The following is an 8,304-nucleotide window of genomic DNA, read 5'->3' as shown; positions in this document are numbered from 1 at the left end:
TTACTTTATGGCGACGTTGTGAGGACGTCGTGGTAAAGTTCCATTTTTAGAATCTTGGCTAACGCTCCAGAAACGTCGTGGGCACATCCTCAAAAGACGCCGCTTGTTAGTCCGTGAAGAACGTTGTAGCGACGTGGTCAGCTGGTCTCATGATAACTTTTCATATTATTGCACTACATGTATTATTATGTTAAGATACCATTTGGATAGCCTATATTTTGGAAAATTTTAAAAGATGGCATGAATTATTATATTTGTAGGTACGTATGTGTCATCAAATTAAGGACAAAACAAAACCAAATAGCTTGCTTAGCAAATGGTGATCATTGTTAATTACATGTTTGTGAATGACTGAGAATGAGGTTTATTGAAAGAGGGCTCGGGACAAATTAACATTTAAACCAGCAGCGCGCGGCGTGTCACTGTCTGTACTGCTGCGCGAGAGTGCGCGTGCCCGTCATTAACGGTCAACTTCCAGCAGACGGACACGGAGGAAAAGGTAAGCGCTAATAAATCTACTTGTATTCATCGTTTTTACTGATTTATAACGTTAGATGTCACCAAAGATGAGTAGTGTTTTGTATTTTTGTAGGTTTTCCAATTTAATTTAATAAATAAATGCCCTGTTTGGTTAATTAGCTCAGGAGCAGTCTCATGAGGTGGTCTGAGGTAACGTTAACTGTTGAAACCTTGAGATAAAATGTTATACCTTTCTTTTAGTTATTTGAAATTTAACACGATAAACTATACAGTATTCACTTTCAAATACTTTAAACTTTAACCGTAGTAAAGTTAATTAGTTTGTTTGACTGCCTGCCTTTCGCGCTAGTCGATGATGCTCATGCTAGCCATACTGTAAACTTGAATATAAACTGCTGTATAAAGTTTAATTAGACCGAGGCTGCCGAAATCATGTTCAGTGTGTGGGATTAATAATTACACCTTTCCCCCTCAAGTGACAGGCCTGTAAATTGTGTCATCTGCTCGTTAATGGTGTTAATGGTGTTTTTTTTACATGCATGCTTTTTATGCTAGTTTCATTCTCAAATAGATCTGATACTTTAGTTTCAACAAATCTTTAATAAACAAATGGTTCACTTTTTTTAGGTCCTGACTGCCACCAGTCGAGTCAATGATTCAGTGAGTTGCTTATTAGAAAAGATGCTCATTTGTTACAACATAGTATTATAAATGTTTTATTCATTGCTGTAAAACTAAGTTTTTTTTTTTTTTTAATCATCAGGTGGAGAGACAATCTGGGCAGCAGCAACAAGACAACTATTACGAGTAGAGATGGGTTTCAAGATCCAGGTGCAAGGTGCAATAAGATGCAAGGATCCAGGATCAAGAGATCATTCATCATGAAGACTGTTCAATAGGAAGCAGCGAATCCTGGGTGAAAAACTAAACCTGGTTGTTTCAGCATCACTCAGGCAAGGCAAAATACATTTAAATTGATTTCAGTAGGTTATATGTTTCAGATCATCCTGACCATTCTGTTGTCCTGGATTTGAAGACATGCTGGAACTGTATTTCTCGTGGCTGAAAGATTTGTGCAGCGGTATCCAGACATATAAGCACCCTTCCTGGACCCACACGACTAAAGGCTCTGGAGGAGAGACAGGTAATCCACAGGGTTGGATTTAGGGATAAAAATACGCACTGCAAACGGAGCATGTGTGAAACGGGCGTAAAACCTGCCGAAAGTACAGTGTGTTTGGGTTCTTAAAAGTTTAAAATTTTATATATGATTGTTAATTTAACTTTAATTAAGATACTGTAGTTCTTAATGTCATGACAGATGTTTGCATCCTGACAACTTTAAAAAAAAAAATGGACACAATGTTTAAGAGGTTTTAAATAAACAGTAGCACAGTGTAGCATAGTTTGTGGTTATGCTTGGTCTTTCTTTGGTGCTGTTAAAACCACCACAACAAACCTGTAGCTCTTTTATGAAATAGTAATAAATCGCATTTTAAATCGTAAATCGCAATTTTGATCAGAAAATCACAATTAGATTTTTTCTCCAAATTGTGCAGCCCTACCAACAATGACATTTAAAAATATACACTTTTGTTATACCATAAAAATAACAGGTAGCCCATCTGAATTATATAACATTTAGTCTATCCATCTCATAGTAGCCTACCAAAATTGTATTAACAGTAGAAGTGAAATATTATTGTAGTCTTCAAATCTGGGTACTGTCATGTTTAAAAATCACTTAGAGCAAGTTTGGTCCCATCAGGCTAACATGACAGTCACGACTCATGCCGCTGTAAGCTTTTCTTTTTCTTTTGTTTTCACTCGCGATCTTTACATCACACATTACATTACATATTTCATGGCACACTCGTTTTATGCGTTTTGGCACCACCTATTGTTGTGGGTGTATTATTGACATGTCAAAGTCTAGACCCTGAATATAAGACGACCGCATTTTTCAGATGTATTTACAAGAAAAAACATTGTCTTATATTCGGTCAATACGGTAATCATAATCTATGACAAAAATACTATTATAAACTAGATTATTGGATAATTCAGCAGCAAAAGATACTCTAGAAAAATCATGGGTGCACAATAATTTGATAAAATCTAAACATTTAGTGAAACATTTTAGTGAAATAAAGGCCGTTCCACACTGAGCGCAATGTGAATCGCCGACGACGGTGCTTTCACACCGAGTGCGAAACGATTGTTCACCTTGTGCTAATTCACGCATGCACGCTAGGTGGCGCCGACCAACAATGTATTTTTCCTCAGATGTGTATCTCGATATGGATTTAACATCGCCTGCTGCTCAATATACAGCATTAAATTTTGATAAGTAAAGTTTGGTTCTACACCAGAAACACAAATATCTTTAATACTTACAAGAATATCCTATAATATAATTAGAGGTACAATTAGAATCAAGCTACACTTGAAAATTTATGTAATTATTAATGTGTTTGTTTATAAGTCACTTAAAACCATCATCGAGTGCTTCTAATAACTTCCGATTGTGATCTATAGTTGATTTTGATTATAATAGGCAGTTGTATGTCATCAACATCCTTCATTGTTATAAAAATACCACGAGCTGTATACAAAACACATACAGAAAATATATCGTTATAATCATATGTCTATTTGCTTTCATATGTCATGTGTAGCGGCACAAATGTACAACCCGTGCGCAGAATGATGCGCTTGAAGCAACACGGAGTCACAGCGCAGCGTTACGCAGAGAAATGTTCAAAGCACAAAGGAAAGAGATATTGGTGTGTAGTGTATTAAATCTGCGTGATAGTTTGAGCCTTTTCTTTTAACAGTTTTAAATCTCAGTTTATGTGCGCTCTTAAAGAGAGTTTCATTGTTTTGACTGTAGTAACCGAACGTGACACGCAGTTTGAATGCTGAATGGAGGATGACAGACAGCCGCAGCGCAGAGAAGAGTTTACATGAACTTGAATTTAGTGATTTAAATATTCATCTGTACCTCACACTGAACTATGGAACAGCTTCAGAACACTTGGAATATAGCGCACAAAACTTTATGGTGCTTTATAATGTTTTGTGCCTTTAGTGGGGCTTAAAAATAACACGGAATAGTACACGCACAATAACGGATTTGGATTGGTCTCCTCTGACCGATACCCGATCTGGCAAAAAATGCCAGTATCAGAGACGATACCGATCCTGAGTATCGGATGGATGCATCTCTAGTTGGATTTCACAATTCAGTTACTCATAGCTAGATAGATATCAATTAATAGTCTAATTCCAGAGGCTTTGAGAGATTTTGTTTTTCCCCAGTCAGGTGGAATTTTGCTTAAATCGTTGATGTTCATATGGTCTTGTTATGAGAAAAATTACTAACTGAGCAGAGTACCTTATGATAGTGGTTTTCAATTCTGAACCTGGGGACACTTTATACATCTCTCTTTACTGACACAAGCTTAGTTTAGTTCATGGAGCTCTTTCCTAAGGAGCTGATTATCTGAATCAAGTGTGTTTAACAAGAGAGTCATACAAAATGTGCAGTGCTATGGGTCCCCAGGACCACAGCTGTGAACCACTGCCTTTATGAGCACCTCCCGAGCTCCTAGTCATTTTTAAATGTTTAAAAAATATTGGAGTTGGCCTAAATTTGACCAATGTAAAGACTCTCCCCTATTCCTAAACCTTACACAACCACATCACTTTGCTTGTTCTGTCTGGGGGATCTGGGGGCATGGTCTCATTTAAGAAATTATGTACATTTTAAAGTTACATTTGTCTATCTGGTTCACTTTGAGAGTTCAATATTAAGAGCTTCAATGCATGCTCAGCGTGGAAACTTAACAAAGAAAAAAGTCAATGCAATGACTCAACCCTCTTTTTAGTTACTGTAGACCCTTAAGAGTTTTGTTAATAGGTTTTAAGCTAAATCTCCTAGCTAGGACACCTAGTAGTAAGATAAAATTCTCTGTGAAAATGGCCCCAGAATCTGCCTTTCCTTGAGAAGCTGGAGAACCACTTAAGATTTCAAAAGGAAGATTCACAGTTTGTGGCCACCATCAAAAAGTCTCGGGTGACTTATCCAAATTGTCTATAAAATTATTTGTTTAATTATTTTTTTTGTTTATTTTGTGTAGATTCAAGGAAAGATGAAAAATAAGAAGACCGCAGCGAGGAAGGAAGTAATCATCACAATGTAAGTTCTTTGAGAATGTGTGCATTGTTTATTACAAGTTGTGTTTTCATTTAAATGTAGCAATGTACACAGCTGGTCAAAAGATTGAAATATATTCTAAAATATAATTTATTTCTGTGATCAAAGCTGGATTTCTAGCATCATTACTCCAGTCTTCAGTGTCACATGATCCTTCAGAAATCAAGAAACATTTATGATTATTTTCAATGTTGAAAACAGTTGTGCTGCCCAATATTTTTGTCTACACCAGTGTTTCCCAACCTTATTTCTGCCACTGCACAGTTTTGACCTGTAAAAATCCGCTGCACACCACTAAGTATTATAAAAATAAAAATAAAAACCAAGGGAAAAGGTTGTTTTTCTCAATAATTAAACATTGCGTCATCAGAGTTGGTATTTTGGCTTTATCTATGATCAGACACTTGCACTTAATTTCTGACAATCATACTCAAATGGAGTTAACAAGGTTTTTGACGAGCGATTGACAGAGATCTGTGTTTTCTCCATCATTAGAACGGCCGCATCTGAGACAGTAAATTAATAGCTTAGCGTTTTCATCAGTTTGCAGGTTATAAAGTTTATTGTAGCTATATGGGCACTCAGTTTCTCTTGTTGTTAATGATAACAATGACCAACTGCACTGATTTAAAATAATAACAACGAAATATAATAGAGAAGGAAGCTTTTGATAATCTTCCATGGCACACCTGACCTGTCACGGCACACTGATTGGGAAACACTGGTCTACACGACGGTTCAAAAGGTTGGAGTGACTAAGATTTTTTTCTTTTTTTTTCTTTGGGAAGACATTAATAGCAAGGATGCATAAAATTGAATTAAAGTGATAGAAAATACTTATTACCGTATTGTCCCGAATATAAGACGACCCTGATTATAAGACAACCCCCCTTTTTCCAGATGTACCTTTTGGAAAAAGGCTTTTTGAAAACCAAATCTTGTTTTTGTTTTTCTCTCAGTAAAACACATTTTTTCTTAAATTATTTTCAAATTGCATATTTTTCCTATTTTAATTTTTGTTTTGAAAGTATGGTAAATACTGGTAAAATGTACCAACAATGACATTGAAAAATATACACTTTTTGATACACCATTGAAATAACAGGTAGCCCATCTGAATTATATAACATTTAGTCTATCCATCTCAGAGTAGCCTACCAAAATTTTATTATCAGTAGAAGTGAAATCTTATTGTAGTCTTCAAATCTGGGTACTGTGTTATGTTTTTAAATCACTTACAGAGCAAGTTTGTTCCCATCAGACTAACATGACAGTCACGACTGTGCCGCTGTAAGCGTTTCTTTTTCTTTTGTTTTCACTCGCGATCTTTACAACACACATTACATTACACATTTCATGGCACACTCGTTTTATGCGTTTTTGGCGCCACCTATTGTTGTGGGTGTATTACTGACATGTCAAAGTCTAGACCCGAATATAAGGCGACCGCGTTTTTTCAGATGTATTTCCAAGAAAAAACATCGCCTTATATTCGGGTCAATACGTATATTACAAAAGATTTGATTTAATTTTTTACTTTTTTTTTTAATGTTTTGAACTTACTTATATTATAAAATAATCATGAAGAAAAATATCACGATTTACACAAATATTAAGGAGCACAACTGTTTCTAGACTACGTTTACATGTGCACAAATAATGTGATTTATTTCCAATAATCAGAGTAAGGACTTAATCACATTATGATGTTTACATGTCAAGAGCAAAGCTCTTCACTCCCGCTTATATGCAATTTCCATTATTCGTATTATTTGAGTTGTGGTTATTTTTTACCGCCATTATTCACATAACATAACCCCACTGCTCAGCACAAATAGGTGTGTTACTAGCCGCTGTTTTAATTTGTCTAATGCAAAACATGTTTGTATGTTTGTATTCCATACATTTTCGCCACCATAGCAAAGTGATGGCAGTGTCACTTCAGCTGGGTTTGCCTGCACTGGATGAGGGTAAGGAGCAGAGACTGGTGTGCTGACAGAGTTTAGTGATTCGGCTCTCCAGAAATGCAAAGCTTTCTTCCCCATCATTTCTAATCTGAGGTGCGTTTCCCAAAAGCAACTATGGTCACAAGTTCCATACTTACCAATAGAGTTCCGTGGAACTAACGACCATAGTTAGCTATCGATGCTTTTGGGAAACGCACCCCTGCAGGTGCGTGTCACGTCATTCACGTACGTCACGAGCACATGCACACTGGTCAGAGAGGCAAAAATGTGATTAGGTGCATGTAAATGCACTGATTGATAATAATCAGAAATGTTTCTTAAGCAGCAAATCAGTATGTGAGAATGATCATGTGACACTGAAGACTGGAGTAAAGGCTACTGAAAAATTCAGCTTTGCCTCACAGGAATGAAATACATTTTAAAGTGTATTAGAAAAAGGGTATGAAAACTGTTATTTTAAATTAAAAATATATATATATATATTTTACAATATTAATGTTTTGTACTGTAAATTTGGTCAAATTAATATAGCAGAAGAGATTTCTTTTGAAAACATTAAAAAAAGAAAAAAGATTGCAGATTTTTGACTGGTTGTGTTCATACATTAGCAACATTAACATGATGATATCCTCCCTTTCAGCTGCCGGAGAAGGATATTGACGATGCAGGCTCAGGACGGCGAAGAGGAGGAAGAACACCTTTAACATAATTTTCTCATACCTTTGTCATGTGTTATAATAAAAACAATAAACCTGACTACAATAATATGGTAAATTTTATTAAAAGATTCCAGTTTGCAAGGAATCTGGAGTCTCTGACTCTGCCCTAAAGGAACTCTTTGCTGAGGAAGACCAAGTGCTGAGGAGGAGCCTTGTTCTACAGCAAAACACTGCATCAACCCTCCATGACAAGATGAAGAGTGAAGAGTCTCCTCCTGTCCTTCCCTCAGAAGAGCCTGTCTTCTGCTGCTGGGGTAAGAACGACACTCTTCCTCGTCTCTCACAGCCGTCCAGCACCTAACTCTGCCTCCTCAGCACTGTCTGAAAGAGTCTTCTCCACAGTCAGTAATCAGAGATCACACATTCTCCAGAGAAAGTCAACACGCTCATTTTCCTAAACAAAACTGTTTATGTTTTGTGGGTGGGCCAAATTATACAGGAGTGATGCTAGAAATCTTTATATTGTTCATTTTACATATCTTTACTCTTTATGAATGTTATTTTCTTTATTTATTTTATCTTCTGAGAAGCCCAAGAACTATGGTTCTTTGGTAATTGTAACATTGTTTAGGTTTATCTTCTGATAGTGAAGCTGTATTAAAGCACATCAGCACCAGATATTAATGAAGTATCTACTGAATTGTTTCATATCTTTTTTATCATGTCTTTATTTTTTTGCACCAAATTAAGGGAGTTGTATCAATAAGAGTACTGATAATTATTGATAATTTTCACTGATAACAGCATTATTTAACTATGCCCAACCTTAATGAGACACAAACTTTTTCAGTTGATTGGTAACACTTTGCATGGTTAAAGAACAGGTGTAATGTTTTGGTTTAGTATTTGTAGAAAGTAACACTGAATAAATGTTGATTCATGAATGAATGCATTGTGTTTTTGTCTATTTTCTATTAGA

At 35.9% G+C, this 8,304-nt stretch overlaps 1 long non-coding RNA gene across 1 annotated transcript; it reads left to right on the top strand.

The window, feature by feature from the left end:
• Window positions 1–382: 382 nt before the first annotated feature.
• On the top strand, window positions 383–7,800 carry LOC131543269 (uncharacterized). Its single transcript, XR_009271862.1, has 4 exons — window positions 383–499; window positions 1,108–1,140; window positions 1,244–1,624; window positions 7,307–7,800. It is a non-coding gene; the product is annotated as an uncharacterized LOC131543269 (long non-coding RNA).
• Window positions 7,801–8,304: the final 504 nt, after the last annotated feature.

This window comes from Onychostoma macrolepis, chromosome 07 (assembly GCF_012432095.1).
Source record: "Onychostoma macrolepis isolate SWU-2019 chromosome 07, ASM1243209v1, whole genome shotgun sequence".
Taxonomy (NCBI): Eukaryota; Metazoa; Chordata; class Actinopteri; order Cypriniformes; family Cyprinidae; genus Onychostoma; species Onychostoma macrolepis.
Note: the sequence above shows the minus strand (reverse complement) of the source record. Positions and strands in the feature narration are given on the sequence as shown.